At 37.2% G+C, this 23,160-nt stretch overlaps 1 long non-coding RNA gene across 2 annotated transcripts; it reads right to left on the minus strand.

Annotated features, from left to right (window-relative positions):
• Positions 1-11,021: 11,021 nt before the first annotated feature.
• On the minus strand, positions 11,022-17,098 carry LOC148846076 (uncharacterized). 2 transcript variants are annotated; one of them, XR_016101890.1, is made up of 6 exons: positions 16,411-16,923; positions 16,217-16,318; positions 16,048-16,142; positions 13,025-13,209; positions 12,672-12,835; positions 11,022-11,444 (listed from the first exon to the last, which is right to left on the minus strand). It is a non-coding gene; the product is annotated as an uncharacterized LOC148846076 (long non-coding RNA). The 2 variants fall into 2 exon arrangements; XR_016101889.1 differs by lacking the exon at positions 12,672-12,835 and having other exon boundaries at positions 16,411-17,098.
• Between the last annotated feature and the right edge of the window lie 6,062 nt (positions 17,099-23,160).

The raw sequence follows: 23,160 nt of genomic DNA on the forward strand, positions 1-23,160 counted from the left end.
ATGACTTTTAACCTATATTCCGTTTTCATTTATTCATCTCTGATATTTTCCTCCTATATCAGTGATGAAAATTGTGAACTATGTCTCTGGAAATGTGGGAAATCACATACAGTGCATGGAGCCAAATGTTTCAACTGCATAACCCCACCACTTTCTATGAAGGATCACATCCACTCATCTCATGAGCTTTCTCTTTGGCCTCTGTCAGACAAAGTTCATTGCCATTTTAGGTTAAACCTTTATGTCTAATAAGTGCTTACCCATCATATTCATGAACACCAAGGTATCGTGAGAGATTCTTCCATTTTAGGATAGGCCCCTCCCACATCAGTCTATGACGCCCCTATCCTCTTATCAAACAATCGAATAAATCCAACAGCAAATGGATAGCCCAATTTTATGATGCATCTCCTCATTACTGAAGGGCCCATCTTCATGCTAATGATGGAAGGCCTTTAGAGAGTTCATCATATGAATCTCTTTATCACATGCACTTATATTTCAGTGGAGGGAACGAAATATTATGCCCTAGTTTTATTTAGGTCAAACCAAAGTGGCTCCCACTGACTTTCTCAAATCCAGATTTAAATGGGCCCTAAACTACTAGGGTTCCACACGGTTCCTCTTGGGGAGGAAGCTGATGTGGGGCCCATCAAATGGGAAAATCATCCAATATTCTTATGAATACCATGGCAATGATGTTCATTCATCCATGGTGTGCAAAAGAGCCACTATCGAATTAACATGGGCCAAGTACTTATGGCTCATGTAGATAGCACATCACATATCCATACATCACATGCATGAAACAAATTGATCCAATCAATTAAAATATCTGTAAAACCCTTAATTAGTTAGATTAATTCAGTATCAACCTAATAGAGCCCATAATATTATCATATAACATTATCTAGGTACATGGGCTGTACTGCAAAAAGTAGTTCGGCCCATGTAGCTAAATCATGGCTGATTCAGTTTTATCATATTAAAACTGGGTTTTTACAGAGGTGGGCCGAATTAAAACTTGAAGTTGGCCATCAACCCTCTGGCCTAAATTGAATTTGGGTCAGAAAGACCAACCCCATTGAACCAACAATTTGGTCCAACCAATTTGAACCAAATCTGGTACAAATCGGCCAAAGTTTTGGTGTCCAGTTCAAGGTTTAATTCAACAATAATGATCTGAAAAATAAATTAAATCAAGATGATCAAATTATCAAGAAAAAAAAATTAGAGGGTTGCACTCTGTTTTCTTGGACATCTTGCAAACCTGCAAAGAACAATTAATCGCAGATTGCAGAATCGATATCTACAAAATCGTAGATCGTATAACTTCTTTCTACAAAATCTTCTCCTCTATTGTGCACTCCAGCAATCTCCAGATAGAATAAAAATAGAAAAACCTAATTCTCTATTATTACATCACATCGAATTCCTATACAATTTGTCAAAAAAAATTATTTACAGACCAAATTGAATAGAAAATAAATAGCAGGGTGCGCCAATCTTGGCAACAGAAAGATCCGATCTCCATTACATGTGCGGCCCAAATATTAGAGAAACATTCACATAACAATTCTATAAATATAACAGAATAACAAAGATTTATTTTCCAGATCATTCACCTAAAATTTGGATCTGATCTAATTTGGTTCAAGACATGAACCTGGCTCTGATACCAGTGAAGGGATGGGAGATCCATCATATGGATGGCCGAACCCTGTAGGAAGGTTGGGTGAAATTTTAAACATTTCTTTACTCCCATCCGGGAATCCTATTCCCAATTTAGTATACTACATTTTCAAGCTTCATTCTTGTAACCAAACCATACCAAATCCGAAACCAAGATTAGGAAGGGATATACCTGATACAGAATCCACGCAAAAATCTCCTCCTAATGTAGGTGTTCACTCCCAAAGAGTGTACCAAATCCTCCCTCCACTGAAGATGACACAACTTAGGATGAGGCAAGATCAATAGGTAGTTCTTCACAAAGAACCTTTGATTCTTCAGCAAGAATTGAATGGGGTAGTGAGCACAGCTTTAGAATTGTTTCTTCTAGCAAGAAACAATATCAAGATCAAATCTTGATCAGTTCCAAGAATTGGAGATCGAACAGGGTAGGGCGGCAAGAGTAGGGAGAAAAAGAACAGAAGGCAAAATCAGTCTAACTGAGTTGTCTTCTATAATGTCTATGTCTGGTGTCCTTTTTCAGGTCCGCCCTGCTCTCTATTTATAGCTGATGGTGCGCGATCTGGATACTCCTAGCTGAAAGATGATCTGGACCCTAGTCGGGTGGCGGGCTGGACCAAGCTACAAGATAAGAGATTAGAGAAACCGGGGTGGCTAACCTGACAAGGTCGCTCCGATGCTTAAGTCAGTACTATATTATCGATGCGAGCTGAATACATGAGTACTAGAGTGCTAGTGAGCAAATAATCGTGCGTACCTTTGCCTTGTGGTTCAATGTCCTTATATAGTGGAGTAGTCGTGAATCTTACGAAAAAGCTCCAAGATCTTCAGACTACGTAGATAAGACCCATTTCATTTTTAAAGGAGAGCAACGTGTCAGTTGATAAGGTTTATCACTTTCCCCTGATTCGGGCGGAGTGAGGATGAGTCATGTCATGGTCCCAAGAAATTTGGGGTCCATCGGGGAGGCTTCTGGAGTTGATTACGTGGCGCTTCGGTTCTTTAACCTCGAACTGGTACTTCAGTTCTTTAGCCTCGAACTGGATTGGGTGTCGAGGTGCCTTTATGCCGAGGTGGTTTTGGGCCAAGGTGACCGAATACCAGAGCTCTTACTATTGCGGACTAGGTTATTTTGGCTGAGTTGTCACCCCTCGAGTAGATCGCGTCCACGTAACCTCTACTTACTAGGTCATGCCAAATCACCCTTCATCAATAGCCTTAAAGAGACAACCTCCTAATCTGATAAGGAGTCTCCTAATCCAAATCTTTATTTGGATCTGAACTCTTTAAGTGATAAGGATAATCCCTTATCTTATTTGCAGTTAAAGATCAGTTTATTCCTAATCAAATTAGGAATTCCCTTATCCAAATCTTTATTTGGATCTGGATTCTTTAAGTGGATAAGAGTTATCCTCTTATCCTTATCTACTGATTCAAACCCAGATTTGCCCCTATTTAATTAATCCAATTAACCCAGTTCGAAATGGTTTTTAGGCCCATTAAGCTTTCAAGCTCGCTTTCCTTTAATGCTAGCTAGCTTGGCTCTCTTTGTATTGCGTGGGACCCTAACATTGATCTACACATCAGCCACATGGGTTCAGCCTCTATTATAAGGTCTGGCCGAATTCACAGCTAAATACAGTGAACCCCTGACTCCATCACTATGGACTCTTAATAGGCCCAACATTTACACTAAATAGTCCTTGGGTCCAGCCATCTTATGAAGGCCCAAGGACTATGGGCAAATGCAAAATTAGCCAATCAGGTATAACCCTCAATGGTCGTATGCTTAACCTCTCAGCCCTTAATGATCAAACACTGCCCGACAAGAGAGGACCTCTCTTTCGGCTGCAAGGTACAATGTTGCACTCTCTACTCATATGGATCCCGAGAATTAAAACCTTTTTGCAAAGAATTTGTGAAACCATAATATATATGTATATCTCTATATAAATATATTTGCAAAACCAAATTTCAAATTTGAAATCCACTACAAGCAGTTTAGGTTTCCATCAGAGAGAGTGCATTTTCCCAATAATTCACTTTGTCGGAAAAAGGGATTGATCCTGTCACTATGATCACCCACTCAGATGAATTCTGAGACTGTACCAACATACCCAGGTTTTTACCCCCTTTAAGGATCTCACTGTTTGGCACATCAAAGACAGCCCAATCCGACACTTAGTGCAATATCATAATCGAGTCTAGGGTTAGGTGTAACATTTCAGTTTTGTCCATCTATCTCCAAGGTCCAGGTTAATACTAGAATTTTGGGCCGGTTTAGGGTTTTGAGAATACCCACACTGCATGCACCTCAGGTCTCACCTTGGCAGCTAAGACAAGCCACCCCAACCAACTTGGTGGCACATCAATGTCAGCCTTGGCAGGATAAATCTCCCTAGATCTATCCAGTGACTGTGAAGATTCTAAACTAGCACGAGTCTCATATGTGTCTAGTTTAAGGGTATTACACAGAAATACACCACAATAACATTAATCAAATATGTACTTTATTCATTTACAATAAATGTCATATTGTACATCATGCTGATTGGAGCTAAGGGCATACACTGTCTAACAACTACCACTGTAATTATTTTCAAAACACATGTACTATGATTGTTGTAAATGTAATTATCTTGTAAGTTATAAATTTAATTCTTGATCAACCCAGACGTGTGACAGGTGATCTTTCTCATATTGTCTTTTTCTGTTTGAATGTTTAATACTTGTTCATGGTATTAGAGCCCTCTACAACGCTGCTCTTTCTGATCCTAGTTGTTCTTTTATAATGACTTTGTCCAGTTCTACTTCAACACATAATTCAAGTATGTCTTCTCCGATTGTCAATGTTTCATCTTTGACAAGCACAGGTTCATCTCCGTCCTTGATGATTTCTAACATCACTAATCTAATTCCTATCAATCTTGATAGTACTAATTACATCCTTTGGAAATCATTGTTTGAACCCATATTGGGAGGCCATCACTTGATGTCCACTAATGATGGATCAACACCTATTCCTAACAAGGAGGGTCCGTTTTCATTACATGGTATGAAACTGATCAAATGATTCTGTCATGGATTCGAGCCACACTTTCTGTTTCAGCCATTCCTTACATGGTGGGGGTACGCTCATCTAAAGAAGCATGGGAGACTTTAGAGAGGCGTTATGCCTCTTCTACTCCAATGCACAATACTTCTCTTCGGAGACTACTCTATGACATGAAAAAAGGTTCACTAAACATGCATGATTATTTGCAAAAATTCAAGGTCATTAGTGACCCAATTAGTTGCTTACGACTCTCCAGTCTCAGATGATGAACTACAGATATACATACCTGATGGATTACCATCCTCCTATCTTTCTTTTTCTTCCACTATTAGGGGTCGTTCTCATATGGCTGTTGTTACTATAGAGGAACTTCATGATCTATTAGTGTGTGAAGAAATTTCTTTATCAAAGGATGTAAATATATCTCTAGATCAACCTTCAGCATTTGCTACTTCAAAACCATGAATGCAACAATCTAGTCCTAGGCCTACAACCTTTCATTAGTACTTTCAATGGTCTTACACTTAACCTCTCAGCCCATAATTATCAAACACTGCCCGACAAGAGAGTACCTCTCCCTTGGCTACAAGGTGTAGTGTTGCACTCTCTACTCACATGGATCTCGGGAATTAAAACATTTTGCAAACATTTTGAAACCATAATATGTATATGTATATTTGTATATAAATATATTTTGCAAAAACAAATTTCAACATTTGAAATCAACTATCGGCAGTTTAGATTTTCATCAGAGAGAGTGCATTACCCGATCACTCACTTTGTTCGACAAAGGGACTGATTTTGTCACTATGATCACCCACTCGAGTGAATTCTCATATTGCCCCAAATACCCAGGTTTTGACCCCCTCTAAGTATCTCACTATTTGGCATATCAAAGACAGTCCAATCTGACACCTAGTGCAGTACCATAATCGACTCTAGAGGTCAGGTGTAACATTCCAATTTTGTCCATCTATCTCCAAGGTCCAAGGCAATACTAGAATTTGGTCCAGTTCAAGGTTTCAAGAAAACCCACACTACATGTGCCTCAAGTCTCACCCTAGCAGCTAAGACAAGCCATCCAAACCAACTTGGCGGCACATCAGTGTTAGCCTTGGCAGAATAAATCTCCCCAGATCTATCCAACGACTGTGAAGATTCTAAACTAACATGAGTCTCATAAGTGTCCAGTTTAAGGGTATTGCATAGAAACATACCACAATAACATTAATCAATTATGCACATTATTCATTTACAATAAATGACATTAAGTACATCAATCTAATTGGAGCTAAAGGCATACACTATCTAACACTATAGAAAGAAATTAATTTTTTTGAGGAGATGAAGCTGCTAGGGTGTGGACTTGGTGGAACTTTTTGGGAGTTGGCTCTTTTTTGGGAAAACAATTTAAACCTCTAAATATTGGCAGTAAACAAAAACCTAATTCATTCAAAAGTTGAGGAAGTAAATAGTGATAAACTTTGGTGGTGCACTTTTGTTTATGGGGAACTTGAGAAGAGTAAGAGAAAGCACTTAATAGAAAAAATTATTTTCTTAGCAACCAAACCAACATGAACCTGGTCCTGCATTAGTGATTCCAACATGATATTTAACCTTGATGATAAGGAATGGGGGTAGGGACATTAGAATAAGGAAAATTAGGAAAAGCAGAGGCTTCCTACATAATTAGGGACTTGAAGAAATTCAAAGATTGGGTCCTCAATTTACTTGGACAAATAGAAGGGATAATGTAAACCATATTAAGGTCAAGTTAGACAAGGGTTTGGGTAATTTGAGATGGAAGGAATTCTTTCTTGATGAAAAGATCATTGTTAATTCCACCTATGGATAGGACCATCTTCTAATGTGCTTGGATAACAACCCAATGAATTTCAAAATTAGAAAGCCTTTTAAATTTGAAGAAATGTGTAGAGGTAGTTAAGGAGGCTTGGATAAATCATTCAAATCAAGTAATTCCCACAATCTCCAAGAAATGTAAAACCTAGGCAAATCTCTAAGGGAGTGGAACAAGAAGGATTTTGGTAAAGTCCAAGAATGGATTGAGAGAATTAGGGGGGAATTAGTTGTAGAACAAGCAAGAAAAGGATTCAACTACAGTCACCAAAGGGTCATAGTGTTGGAAAGGCAATTGTCAGACAAAGTGAATGATAGGTCTTACAGTCTCTCTGATGGAAATCTAAACTGTTAGTAGTGGATTTCAACTGTGTCTGATATTTGATTTTGCAAAATATATTTATATAATATATATGGATCCATCCAACCAAGGAATGTAATGGTTAACAGCAAGACCTGTGAAACAAAACATTGATGAAGATATCATTCTTGGAAACCGATGTGCAATACCAATCAGACAGACGCAATCTATTTTTTCTTTCTCTTTTATTCTTTTCTCTCTTTTACCTTTTAGTTTATCGCACTATGCTATGATTAGGACTCTCACCATCGCATAATGATTGAATTAGGTGGATTTCTCTGGGCGACTCCATGGTCTCTTTATCTCTTCACTTATTATTTCTCTATTCTCAAAAATTTGTATCACGAAGTTTTGAGGGTTGAATTGATAATTGATAGACCACCCATAACTATGGGTGGCATGTGGTAATATCCCAAGTCGCCAAATAAAGGAATCTATCCTTTTATAAGAAGAAAAAAAAAAGTATTACCAACAATTTCTCATGAGTTGTGACTAATTTATTCTAAAACAATTTGGCTTAAAAAAATATATTCTAAGACAATCTGCTATTAGCATTGCCTAGCAACGAACAACGTCCCGTGGTATGCAAAAGGTGTGATGGTTAACAGCCTCCGCCTCCGCATCCACCTCCGCCTCCGTCTCCACCACCATCTCCGCCACCACAGTCTCCGCCTCCGTCTCCATCACCATGTTTACGGCGGCGGCGGCGGCGGCGGCGTCTAGGCTCTTCATCACCACAAGCGAATATCACCATAGAAATCACCGAAAGGGAAACCACAACCACGCATAGCAAGAACAAGCCTCCGGAGGCCTGAACCACGTCTCCACCATTCGCTGCACTGTCACCGATAGCCACGACGAACCTTGCCATCTTTCCTCTGTTACTTGGGGTATGCAGCGCTTTGTTTAGTCCCATTAAATATTTAAATGCAAGTTAATTGATATTCCTGTTTTGACAATTACTCGCCCCGGTGAACGGTGGACGGTGAGCCTGCAGAATGGTCAAACCCACATTTCTTTCTTGCACGTTAAGTCTTCAGAAATTTCATCCGGCTTCGCCTTTGACTTCATATAGAATACATAAAACTTCCACACATTTGTCTTTATAAAGAACCTTTCTTATCATCACCAGTATCTTACTTGACGATGATGACGATGACCAAGAGGTCCAAGATCTTATGCTGACCACGATAATATCTCCTACTAAAAATATTAAAGTTGTAGATCAAACCATTTCAGCTTAAATGGACAACTTCAATACGCGACGTTCTCAAATTCTCGATCGTTCCCAACTATGACAATCCCATCAAGGCTCACAATTGTGGAATGTGAAGACACGGAATGTTCCGTCTGAGTACTTGCATGGAAATTCAATGTACCGTACTCTACCCGCTTTGAATTGCAGCCACGCAGAGACACTGTGGGTAGGGTGAGGGTAGAGAAAGTGAGTAAAAAAATCTACGTTCCCTTTCAGACGGAATCTCCTACACTGGTCTTTAATGAACGCTGGGTTGGAGTTCACTAACTTTTACTACTTATGGCCTTTATCAGTTGTCCCACCAAGAAGTCAATTCATCTAATTCTAGCTGTAGCCATGGCATGGCCTTAGCAGTTGTCTCACCAAGAAGTCTATTCATCTAATTCTAGCTGTAGCCATGGCAATAAATTAAAGGCTTTAATTTAATTGTTTAAGTATAGGGCTACGGCAGTGTCGTAGCAAATATGGGTTGGTGAGGGTGCATTCAAGGTTCAAATTTTCGATACAATATGACTCGAATTATATTGTATCGGTGGCTTAATGATATGTCCTTACGTTACAGGGACCGTATCAGGGACTGACCTGGTTCTGGGGGTAGATTAGTCTTAAACCCACCCCACTGAACAAGTTACAAAGAAAAAAAAAAAAAGGGAGAGAACAAGCTTCGATATGGGCCAAATGGTGGTAGGGTGTATCGGCTTATATCGATATTTTAAACCTTAGGTGCATTTCCATTCATATTATTACATGTTAGACATGTAAAAAATTCTGTACATGGTGCATTTGGCCATTCATGTTATATCCACATTTCTTAATACTAGTAAATGTGCACGTGCTTTGTATGTGGCAATTCCAGACGATGATAATAATAGTAAATAATATATCCAAATTTTTTATAAATTTTATGTATTATTTATTTTTCATTTTTATATTTTTGTTTTTTTATTATTAATCGGATGCAAATTGCAAAATTTAAATCTGACTGCATAAACACCTCATCCAAATATGTGATAATCGAACTGGCTAGACTATTCTTTTTGTAGTGTTTTATCTTTTTTGTGCATTTTTTTTCTTTTGTTCATTTATCAAAAAAATGTAAGATTTAAATAGAGTGAATTGAATGAGGTGAAAATTTTATCAAAAAATAATTGAATGAAGTGAAAATTAGAAGTTCAATTTACTATTTAAACCTTACAATTAAATAGAGACTAAATACAAAAATGAGTATTTTAATTAAAAGAGAGCTTCACAATTTTGTTTATATTTTTAATAGTGTAAATATATAATTATAGATGTGTTCAATTTTTTCTACAATTTTTTGTGTGTAAAAATAATTTTGATATATCACACTTACCTTTTATTTAATATGATAAATATATGATATTATATATGTGCCTTCATTTTTTTCTTTGCAAATTTTATGTATTTTTTATTTTTGTGTTTTATAATTTATTAATTTTTGTTATTTATTTATGACATTAAAGGTTAAAACATTTAACCCAAAAGTTGAACTATTCAATATTAATTTTTATATTTCATTTTTTTGTTAGTTCTAAATCATGTATTTTATTTTTATTATAAATAAAAATAGTTATTGTCTATTACACCTATTTTTTAATTTGATTAATAAAAAGAACTTATACGTTTCTATTTTTTAATTTTTTTTGTAATTTTCTATATTTATTTCTATTTTAAAATTTTTATTACCTAACTTTAACTTCATAGGTTGATCAAGTTGATTTAGATGGTTGAATTGCTTACATAGCACTTCAATAAAATATTCTTTTGTTTGAGTCAATTTTAAAATATATGGGTCTGTATTGTTAGAAATATTGACATAGATCTAATTAGTCGCATTTATTAGTGAAAAATAACTTAAATACAAGATTTAATAAGAAAAAAATGGGATTTAATACTTTAAGTATAAGACTTAATGAGAGGGGATTAAATGAATTGGAAATTAATAATTGAAGTGACATTTTTTAACCCTTAAAATTATAGATGGATTAAATACACAAATATAAGCATTTTAGTAACCATTAAAACTAGCAGTAAAATTATAATAAAATGACTGTTATACCCTTTCTCAAACAAAGAAATAGAGGGTAATTTTAGTCCAAAAAATCCACATTGCATTTACACTTTTATATATAATATAGATTTAATTTAAAAATAAAAAAAGTAAAAATCTGAAGAAAAAAAAAAACGAGTGCACAAAATCTAACCTTCAACCAAAGAAATTATAGTCCCCCTCATCTGGCCATCTACTCTCGTAAATTATAGTCTCCTTTGTTTTCCTTTAATTTGTTGTTGCATCATTTCTTCATCTATGATCTATTCTTCTAGATTATTTTCTTTTTTAGGATTTAACTTCTAAGAGCAAGAGTCACACATAAAGACAAATAATCTGAGTCAAGCCCTTCAATCTCCTTCATCTCTCACTAAAAGTCCCAAAAACTGCCACTAAAACTTTTACCGGCAGTCGCCAAACTGCCGCTAAAACTATTATCGCTAAAAGTTTTAGCGGCAGTTTTGGCGGCTGCATGTAAAAGTGCAAAAAACTGCCGCTACAAATTGATACATTAGTGGCAGTTTTTTTACTGCCGCTAATGGTGAATTTGCAAACGTCAGTTTTACCTTAAAAGGGGTACTCCGACTGCCACTAAAGGTTTATAATTTTTTTTACAGCTACCAAAATAGTCTGAAATTTGTTATAAATAACCTGCAATTTGATTGTTATTTATTGCAAATTTCAATTATTAAACAAACATGCAATTTGATTCATCTATTCATCCAAATTAAAATTAAATACAAAATATATTATTTTCTCTGTTCATCCAAATTAAAATTAAATACAAAGTATATTATTTTCCACTAATTTCTCCAAAAGGGTCCACAACAATTCCATACACAAGTAAAAGTGAAACACGAGAATTTTTTCTTTTAGTACAATTACTGGATCTCATAAATGATAATTGTTCTTTTTATATAATCTCAAATTTCCTGCAAGGGTCTCTGCAAGTTGGGCTACCTCCAAATCACTTCTCTGAAAGGGTCTCAAATTTCTTTTAGAAAGGATAGTCTTATTGTGAGAGCAACTTTGAGTCACATGCCACTATTTTCACCCTACCAGCATTCTCCTGGCATTCCTCATTCTTGAAAGTTGCATCCTATAGGACGAAGGTCCACACGTCATAGAACCTGTAGGTGTGTAGATGTCCCTGTTGTGCATGCACACATGAAAAGAAAATGTGAACATGCAAATTTGTGAAAAACAAAAAATTGGAACCTTTTACAATCAAAGCTATCTTGTAAGTATGGCCAACCACCACAACTCTTATTATCAGTAAGGACTCAAAACTGATAAAATTTTTTTAGTACTCAATATGATACTTTCCACAATTGTAATTTAACTGAAGCTTCTTTCAAGTTGATGCTTTTATTCATGGCATACTGATACCTTAACTTCATGGTGAAAATCCTCGTCCTCCTGAAATGCCATTCAATTCTGTTCATTCCAGCAATTGAACTGCATCTATTTTCCTATATTCTTAAGTACAGGATTTTCAAAGTTCAATTTTTCTAAAATATCCTATTACCCGAATAGGTAACTATCCCATTATATATCATCTTAGCAAGAAGATGCAAGCTAGCCTAAGTGAATGAATTTCCTTCAAAACCCCAGCTATGAATTCTGTAGGGAATGTTGATGACATACCCCCAATAGCACGCCTCAGGATTCGTCTACAATTATAATAACCCCACCCCTTTATCGTTTGGTTTGATTGTTAGACATTTGAGCATTCCCTGTAGCCATATGGATTTCTTTCCATTTTGACTAAAGAATTCTCAAATCTATCATTTAGAGAAACTAACCAACTTTCTGTTGCCTGCTTACAGCACCAAAAGAAAAGAAAGAACCTAAATAGAACTATCTTTCTATTTCCTAACTACTGGTGTCACATTACACATCAAATTTTCGTTTTACTTAATATATATATATATATATATTAAGTAGTCTCTTTTTGTCTATGAATTGTGAAGACATTTAAAAATATGTCAGCTAAATATTTGGGTTTTTGTTGTTTGGGATATATAGCGCATGTCTCATCCCTCATGTTGATGTCTTGGGAGACCATACTTTGGCTTAACCAAAATACCACTTTTCAGGGATCTTCTATCTACTGGGTCCCACCGGAGTGGGTGGAGATTCAGGCAGAACCACCATGGTTTTTGGTAAAATGGATGTTGGGTCTAAATCATTATCAACACATCTGATAATTAAATTGTTTCTGACTTCATGTTCCAACAATCATGATTCATGCATGATAAATAGGTCCAATCCCAATCTAGTAATATATAAAATGTAGTAGGCACCCGATTCACTGCAGGAATGAAGAAGCGTGTTCCGTTAGTCGTTGGATCTTCAGGCAAGAGAAATTGCTTACCCCAATGAACCTGCAAAGCCCCATATCCAAACACTTCTCCATCCCTACCCAAGTAGACTCCATGTCCAACTCTTCAAAGTCATCTTCATTAGGTACAGCATAATCTGCCCACACCTTTAGTTTGGCTGATCAGTGTATCAGGTACAGGTCCACACATTCCATCCCTAACAAAACACAAAAAATTGAAGGACCACACAACCTTCCTCCCTCTTCACTTCTCTCTGTGCAAGAGCTAGCTGGTATATATTTGGATTGGTGCAATTAATTATGTATTGGGTCAAATTAAGGACTAGTATAATTGACTTAATGCATGTGAACACTGAAAAAAAAAAGACATATATATTGTTCCTTACTTGAGAGTTTGCTTGAGTCCGGAAATGGGGTCATGGTGATCAGATCCCCATAGCTTAGAAGTAACAAAAATTTCTTCTCTGCTCACTGCCTCATCATGAATTGCCTCCATTAAAGCACTACCCATGGCAGGTAGGGCATTGTATATCTATCTTGCTCACAGCTCGTGCATTGTATATCTATATATCTAGCATAGAAGCATGCATTTAGTGCTTGGAATATAGGCATGTAGACAGCAGTACAAATATTGATGAAATTAAAAACTAATTAAACTCTTTAAACCTTAAGACGAAACTACCACTTAGATTTGCATTCTCTCTCTCTCTCTCTCTCTCTCTCTCTCTGTTAGAGGCAGTGGAAAATAGTGGAGAACAAATCTACAATTACAAATGGGAATAGACTTGATTCTATTGTGAGAGAATATGATAATCAAGATGCAGTGGAATTGAGGGATCCCTCTGTGTTTCAAGTGTCTAGATCAGTTACTATATAGACCTTTAATTTAAATCCTTAATTAATTTTTGAATTTTCTACATCTGCTTATAAAACTAACGAAATAAAAATATATATATATATGATTTGACTCAAGTCAGAAAATGGATCGGAACAAGCCCTATATCATATCCCTAGCTTTTAGTACAACCCCACATTCTGATGCCTTAATCAAGGTGATATATCTCATGGAATTGTGTCCAAAAGGTGGGTCATATTTTAATAGTCAGGATCATCCTATAAGGTCTTTTATAATGGAGGACCATGTGGGACCCAAGATGGGACCAATCATATGTATAGTTTGGCTTCAATGTCTCTGTCTGTATGCTTTACCTATGAAAGAGGGTATGGACTAGGGGGGAGGATTTCTTCTTGCCCACCCATCTTGTAGATTGTGTATCAATTAGCACAAGACATGTTGGACCATCTTTTCATGTGAGATCAGGATTTTGGCATGTTATTAGGATCCCAGACATACCCACCTCCTCATGACATTTCCTCCGTAAGAGACAGGGATAGAGAGAGAGAGAGAGAGAGAGAGCTTTTACCCTCATTAACTAATCCAAATAATATAATTATTTGGATTATATTAATATAATTATAAACTATATGCCATACAAAGTACAAAGTTCATAAAATACATAGCACCACTTCAATACATCTATCATTGAGATTATCAGCCACCATGTCATTGAGTAAAAACCATATCATTGTCCATAAATAACAGAAAAAAAAATGAAAATTTTATAATCTAGACCCCCTTTTCATCTATGAGGAAGAGATCTTATAAATCTAGAGAGAGATAATGAGATATCCCATGACACATCGACAACAGAGGTCTTGCTAGCTTCCAAGGGCTCAGATTTTCAAAAAGAGAAAAAAGCAGTTTGTTGTAATACCCATGTACTAGACATCATGCATGTTAACAAAAAGAGCTCAAGCCAAGCACAAATTTATGTTAGGTCCAGCTATCAAGCAAACCTGGTCAATAATCTCTTAGACAATCTGATAGAACAACAACCTCCACCTTATGAGAATGCTAGTGCCAGATTTAGGAGAACCAATTTCACCTTTTAATTCTAAAAAATCCATCAATATCTGCTTAACCAATAACAGGTGAAAACAATTAACTGCCATGATCAAGCTTTAGGATCCAGTCTCTAATGGGTTCTCACTTCCATGGAACACAAGCAGAGAACATGGAGCCACTCATACTCAAAAAAGCAAAAATGTTAATACCCTGAACTAACATAAATGGATGTCCACAATTGATACAATCCGATTCTTTTGGAAAATGTCTATTAGAATATAAATTGCCATATAAAAATAGGAGGAATAAGATTTTCCTGTTGCAACCCTTTAAAGTTCTCCATTTGCAGCTTACTCGACCTTCTCTTGTCCCAATGCCTACTTTCATGGGATTTCGTAAACGCATTACTTTCTTCCAGCCTCCCTTGTAATTTTCTGGAGTACAGTTTGGGATTAGAAGAAAAAAAAAAATAATGCCCATGTAACCACCATAATGTAAACCTAATATTTTTGTTTAAACATAAAAAATGTTCCTGATTATATTACATGAACTGATACATGTGATACATTGTAATATTTTGAACCTTGGTGCTCTCTCAACCAAGAACAATCCCCCGGTAAACAATCTCATCATCAATATGTTTTTTTATTAAGGATGCTTAAGAATAAAGCAAATTTCCTAATAGCCACCGACTGCCTAGATCTCAACGCAGTTGCTACTTGCTAGGGTCCTCCTAGGCGGGTCGATTTTTATGCCCGCATGTTCACTGGATGAGACTTGTTCAAAGCAACTGTTCATTGTCACCCACCACCTAAATACTTGTTAGGATCCTCCTAGGCAAGTCAAGTGCCATGTGGCCATGTGGGCATCAGAGAGAGAGAGAGAGAGAGAGAAAGAGAATGGTTTGGGCCCATAAACTTACATAAAAGGGACCAATTAGTGTAATTACGGTATGGTCTTGTCTAAAGGAGTGTCTGAACTCTGTAGCAAAACTCAGAATGAACTCCAACCATATAATTCATGGTATTCAGGCATTTCAGTGATTTCTAAAAGTTTGCAGTGGAACCATTTGGCATGGGCCTAATTCAAACAGTAAGATGGCACAACTGCTATAATAGTTTGCAATTTGTATAAAACTTCAGCTCTGGAGAAGGATTCTAATATCTATAACAAATACCAGAATTTTACATGACCTCGTGGAGATTCAGGGAAATTGCAGCCAATACTGGAACTATAAGGTTTTTCATTTTAATTTTATATAATTGGCAATTAAAATGTAATCAAGTCAATCGGAATAATCCTATAAGACTCCTAAAATGACTAAGAGAATATCATATCCAAACCTTTTTCTCGAAAATGATAAAATGAAAATATAAAACTCAAATATGAATGAATAAACCCTAAACTTTATATTAATCCCATTCAGGCATGGGCTATGACAATAGCCATAATTCCAGGGGTTGGATCTGCTTGGAAACAAAGACAAGATGAGGTAGAACCTACCTGGTATCCTTTGAGATGTTGGTCCAATGCTGCGGTGAAGAGACAGAATCAACTGCTAGCGTTGACATCGCCGGTTGGTGCTGTCCGATGGAAAGCTGAGAGAAACTCAACCGGTTATCGACATATATATATATATAGAGAGAGAGAGAGAGAGAAAGAGAGAGATTACCTATTGACTCCAATGTCGTTGTTGGATGCCGTCAGAGAGTGCACGCACGAGAGAGAGGGAAGGGAGAGAACTCAATGTTCGAGCCAACAAGCTATTGAAATCCTATTTGGGAAGGTTTCAGAGGTTGAGATTGAGATTGAGAGAGAGAGAGAAAAAGAGACAGAGAATAAAGAGAGTGAAAGAAAGGAGATTACCTATTTAACGCCAGCATCATCATTGGGTGCTGACCGGTTGTCACAGTGGTAAGAGGTCGACTACTAAGAGAACAGAGGGGAGATTACCGATTCGCACTTATCATTTTACTTCTTAGTGGCAATAGATTTGGTTTATAGCGGCAGCCAACTTTTAGTCACTTTTAAAACTGCCACTAAAAATCCAAATTTGCTGTAATCTCTGTATTGATCTCTGTTACTATAAAGTTGTTAGCTATCATTCTCTCCACTCTCCAAAGTCCAACAATGCTTCGTATGTTGGGGAACCAATAAATCTCATTCTCTTTATTCTTTCCCACTCTCCCAAGAGATATTCTCTATCACCATACTAATAAGTAACAAAAATGGATTATGAACAAAGATTAAAGAACACAGAAATAAAATAAATGAGTCTATGTAGAAAATAAAATCAAGGAGCCCATTCTCTTCAATCTCGCTGGTGTTGTGCCATGTCCAACCAGAAGGCCTTTCATTTCCTTTGTCCCCCTTCGTCACGAGAACTCATTGAATTATGTCTGGATGTAGGCAACGAATATAGATTTCCTTGTAGGGAGGAATTGCCAAATCAGAGAAAAAAGAATCATTTGCAATCCACCCAAGATAGAGAAAAGGCATAGAGATTTGAGTGTGTGTCAAACTATCACCTAAGATGGGGAAGGTGCAGATGCTTGAACATTTTTTGTTTTTCTTCATTTTTTATATTTTTTCAATTGAAAATCTAAAAAACCAAAAGGAACCAAACATGACATCTAATAGGTTTGCTTAGGTGAATCCAATGACACTAAAGGAATTATCCATCATGTGAGATATCCCCATAAACATGAACAGAATGGTTCTTGATGAGGGTAGATTTAGCCCTCCACTGACATCATGGCACATGGCATACATCCCAGCATCACCTAGGCGATAACTTGCCTTAGCCAAAATGGGGTCCCAGTTGGTGACCTGCCTCTACCGCCGACCTGGCGACCTACTTCTGTTGCCGACCTGGCGACCTGCCTTTACCGCTAACCTGACAACCTACTTCTACTATTGACCTGGTGATCTAGCGATCTACTCCTGTCACCGACCTGGTGACCTACCTCTCTAGAAGCTTTCCAGTTGTCTCCGAACCTTTCAGGATCACGACGCGTAACCGTAGGCCTTATCCTCATCCCGCCCGAATTGGAGGGAAACGGCAAGCCCTATTATTTGGCACGTTATCCTCCTTCCAAAGCAGAACGGACCCCTACGTCATGGGTCGAGGATTCCAGGAGTGTTTCGCGAGACCCATAGCAGCCCAACTATATAAGGGCATCAACCCCAAAGACCCAAGTAAATGCACAATTTTAGTTCTCATAGTTCTCCAGCTCTCTCACATTTAGCTATCTTAAAACTCTACGATTCACTAACTTAATCATTAGAGTGCCCACCTCGGGTAAAGCAACCTGGGCACTCTGACATTGTTTCCATGCAGGTCGCACCAGAGCCACCTCTCCAGCTCGTCACCATTCGGCTAGGCACTAGAGTTACCATTCAGCTCGTCACCATTCAACTAGACATCAGAGCCACTTCTTCAGCTCGTTACCACTCCCACCTCTCCAGCTCGTCACCATTCAGCTAGGCGTCTAAGCCATCTTCTAGGTAGGAACCATTCAACTAGGCATCCTAGCCACATTCCAGGTAGGGATTATTCAGCCAGGCATCCGAGTCACCTACCAGCCGAGAACTACCAAAATGCACATCATCAATTATACTGAATGAAAACATTGACATGTTATTAGGTCCACATTTTTTCTCTATCGGCATCCTCCTCTCTCCCCAAATCCTTCTAGGCTGAAGCAGTAAAGGCAACAGTTTGTCTTATTAACCAGTTACCAACACCAAGGCTAGGTAATATCTCCCCTTATGAGAAGTTGTTTGGTCAGTTTTGGTTGTGTTTGCTATCATTTGATTCAACCCTACAACAAACATAAGATGGACTATCATTCCACTACTTGTATATTTGTTCATATAGTTCCAAGCATAAAGGGTCGATATCATTGTTTTAATCTAAATACATCTCAAGAGATTATTGCCCATCATGTTGTCTTTGATGAACACCAATTTCCAAGCATTTCACAGAATTCAGCAACACCTATTTCTATACGGGATGAAGTCGTTGTATTACCACCAGTTTTAGAGGTAGTTTCTTCACAGTAAATGTCACCTCCGTCTCATAATTATGCTAATTCAGCCTTACTACAAGCTATTAACTCTATTCCAATTGATTTCTCTACATCTTCTACTCATGATCCTAGCTCTTCTTATGCTTCTCAACAGGTTCCTATACAACATACTAGGCTGGTACAAGTGATTCTTGATGCTACCCTATAGTTCCTCCACTGGCTAAACAGACTTACTCCATGCATGATTACTTAATCAATGACCTCTTGCTCTCAATAGGCCATGTTTGCTACCCGTTATCCTATACTAGCAGCTCTCTTAACTGATAGCAATCCCGATGAAGACGAGCCTTCCTCATACTATCAAGCTGCTAAATCACCTCATTGGTATTTGGCTATGGCCTCCGGTTTTCATGCCCTCATCCAAAATGGCATGTGGCAACTGGTTGTAGGTTCGAAATGGGTTTACAAAATCAAGAGGAAACATTATGGTTCGATTTATGGGTATAAAGCTAGTTTAGTTGCCCAAGGTTTTTCATAGATTCTTGATATTGACTTTAATGATACCTTTATCCTAATAGTCAAACCGACCGCTCTTCATACAATTTTTCTCTTGCTACTTCATGTGATTAGGATATCAAACAACTGGATGTGCATAATGCTTTCTTGAATGGTTTTGTTACTGAAAACATATGTATGTATCAACCACATGATTTTGAGGATCAATATTATCCTCATTACATTTGCAAATTGCATAAAACTCTCTATAGGATTCAGCAGGCCCCATGAGCATGATTCTCTAGATTGAGTAGTCGTTTGCACAAACTTGGTTTTCGGAGTTAACAATGTGATCCTTCTCTCTTTATCTATCACAAGGCTAATGTTTATCTCTACATTTTAGTCGATATTGATGATATTATTATTACTGGTTTTTTGCTTCTCATATTTCTTAACTTATCACAAAACTGTCTCATAGTTTTTTTTAAAGATCTTGGCTCTCTTCATTACTTGGCGTAAAAGCTATCGTGACCTCACTAGCTTATTCCACTCTCAACAACGACTCTTAATCTCTTGTAGAAGATCAATCTATTAGCTTCGAAGCCACTATTTTTTACAATGGCGTCTAGTTCTCGGCTATACAAATTTCAAGGAGAGCCTATCTCTGATTCTACACAATAACGCAGTATTGTTGGTGCATTGTAGTAAGTCACTTTGACTAGGCCAGATGCCACTTTTAATGTTAATAAAACCTGTCAATTTCTTTAGATTCCGATTGATGAACATTGGTTAGTTGTCAAACAAATTCTTCATTATCTTAAGGGTACTCTTGATTATGGACTCTTTCTTATGCACTCTCCTCTAGTTCTCTTATGGCCTATTCTAATGTTGACTGGACTGGCTGCCCTGATGACAGACGTTCTACTAGTGGTTGTGGAATTTTTCTTGGCTCTCACTTTATCTCTGTAAGTGCTAAGAAGCAACCTACTATTGCTCGTTCCAGCACGGAGGCCATATTTTGGTCCTTGGCTCACATCACTACCGAATTACTTTGGTTGTAGTTTCTTCTACGTGATCTAGGGGTTTCTCCATCTTTTCCTCTAATTCTCTACTGTGATAATGACAATGCCACATATCTTGCTACTCATCCAATTGTTCATGCTCATACCAAACACATCGATGTAGACTTTCAATTTTTTATATATTTAATTCTTCAAAAATCTCTTTTTGGAAAATATATTCCTACTAAGGATCAAATTGCATATGTGTTTAGAAAACCCTTCTCTTCTCATCGATTTGATTACATGAGGTCCTAGCTAGCTTCATGTGCTTCCAGCCTATTTTCGCTTGAGGGGTGTATTGAGGAAAGTTATGGATTGATAAACACAAAGAACGAAACTCCAACATTGGCAATTTCCAAGAAAGAAAGCTCTCTAAGTTTGAAAATCTCCAAGAGAGGCAACTCTTAGTTTAGGAAATGTTGTGAATAGGCAATTGCCTTATTATTTTCTTTCCATGTTTATTTCTTTTTATTTTCTAACTATTCTTTTATGCATTCTCTTTAACTAAACCCAGAACATCAATTTCTCCCCCCCCCCCCGCCCCTTCTTCGTTTTTCACTTTATTTCTTTTCTGTCTTTGGTTCTTCCTCCCTATATTCCTCTCGTTAGGTTGGGTTTAGTTTTAAAGGGTGAAGATGAAAGTTTTAACTTGGAACACATAGATAAGAAGCTGGAGAAAATAAAACAAAATTAAAAACATACAATCTACCACCCAATCAGCCCATCCCCATTTCTTCAATTTTATTCCATCTGTGTAGTACATAGTTTGACTATTCCTTCATTTTCTCAGCTCGGGACAAGAGTGTTCTGACTCGAATTCACACTAGGATTCATTGTCCATTTTAGGGAGGTTTGTCTTCTTAGCTTTGTTTTCAAAAGTTGAATAGAAGACTAGCGAGAGGCATCAAATTAAAACTTGGGAATAGAAACATACATTATGAAGGTCTTCATTTCCCAAACAATTGACCTCCCTAAATGACTGACTTGTGCCAACTCTCATCACTTCACTTGTATCACAAACCCAGATCATCTTTTTCTTATATATATTTAATTTCTATATGAAAAGTGTTTACTTCTATCTCAACAATTTCTCATAATACAAGAACAATATGGTAAACCAAAGTAATTGGTGACGCTATTAGCATAATAGCCATTAAAATATAATTTAGTATTGTTAATAACTCTTAAAGTAAAAAATTAAAGTATTGCCTCATTTAATTATTAATTGTACTCTCTTAATCACTTACACAACATTGAGAATGGCTAGGTGAACATTATATTCTTTTGCAAATAGAAAATAGATGTACAACTCCTTGTGGGAATGCGGCATGAAAGTAGAAACATTAATAAATTCAATCAAAATTGTCCAAGTAAGAAAATGGAACAACTAAGAAAGAGTGAATGTTGTGTGTTGTGAGTGTTAGACAGTGTATGCCCTTAGCTCCAATCAGATTGATGTACTTAATGATATTTATTGTAAATGAATAAAAGTACATAATTGATTCATGTGTTTTGGTGTGTTTCTGTGTAATACACTTAAACTAAACACTTATGAGACTCGTGTTATTTTGAATTTTCATAGTCGTTGGATAGATCTAGGGGGATTTATCCTGCCAAGGCTGACACTAATGTACCGCCAAGTTGGTTGGGGTGGCTTGTCTTATCTGCTAGGTTGAGACCTGAGGTACATGCAGTGTGGGTTTTCTTGAAACCCTGAACCAGACCAAAATTCCAATATTGCCCTGCACCTTGGAGATAAATGATTAAAATTGGAATGTTACACTTGACCCCTAAATTCGATTATGGTACTTCACTAGTGTCGGATTAGGTTGTCTTTGATATACCAATCAGTGAGATCCTTAGAGAGGGTCGAAACTTGAATATGTTGGGATAGTCCGAGAATTCTTCTGAGTGGGTGATCACAGTGATAGGATCAGCCCCTTTATCGGACAAAGTGAATGATCAATGATGCACTCTCTCTGATGGAAACCTAAATTGCCAATAGTTGATTTCAACCATTGAAATTTGCTTTTGCAAAATATATTTATATAGAAATATACATATATATTATGGTTTCAAAATATTTGCAAAATGTTTTAATTCCTAGGATCCATGTGAGTAGAGAGTGCAGCATTGTTCCTTGCAGCCGAGGGAGAGGTCCTCTCTTGTCGGGCAGTGTTTGATCATTATGGGTTGAGAGGTTGAGATAAGACCATTGAGGGTAATACCTGATGAACTAATCTTGCATCTACCCACAGTCCTTGGGTTTTCATAAGGTGGCTGGACCCAATGACCATTTAGTGTAAATGTTGGGCCCATTAAGAGCCCATGGTGATGGACTCAGGGGTTCACCGTGTCCAACAATGAATTCGGCCAAGCCTTGTAACAGAGGCTGGGCTGAACCCATGTGTCTTATGTGTAGATCAATGTTTGGGTCCCACGCCATACAAAGAGAGCCAACTGGGCAACAGGTTAAGAGGTTAAGTGAGCACATAAACTTAATGGGTTTAAAGCCCAATTCGAACTGGGCTTAAGTTAGTTAATTAAAATGAGGCAAGATAAGATTTATAATCTCACTAGGATTAGTTGAAGGATAACATAAGTCTTATCCATTTAAGAGTACAGATCCAAATATCATATTTGGATTAAGGAACTCTCTCCTAATTAGATTAGGAGGCTGATCCTGAGAAGGCTATAAATAGAGGGGGTGAATTTCTCAATTACACATCACAACAATCTACAAAGTTCTTCCCTGTTCTTGTCGCCCCTACCCAGATCGATCTCCACTTCTGGGAGTGATCAAGAATTGTTCTTGATATTGCTTCTTGGTAGAAGAAGCAATCTGAAGTCATACTCACCAGCCCTCTACTCCATTCTTGCCGAAGAATTCGATTCTTTCAAAGACCCATTAACTAAGCTACTAACATAGAAAATGTTTGAGAAACACACGAAAAGTATGGAACTCCGGCTTATACCCGATTGGACCTAAGTGCAAGTCGGAGTTGTTAGACAGTGTATGCCCTTATTTC

Source organism: Nelumbo lutea, chromosome 7, assembly GCF_056320005.1.
Source record: "Nelumbo lutea isolate HS-2025 chromosome 7, American lotus-T2T, whole genome shotgun sequence".
Classification (NCBI taxonomy): domain Eukaryota; kingdom Viridiplantae; phylum Streptophyta; class Magnoliopsida; order Proteales; family Nelumbonaceae; genus Nelumbo; species Nelumbo lutea.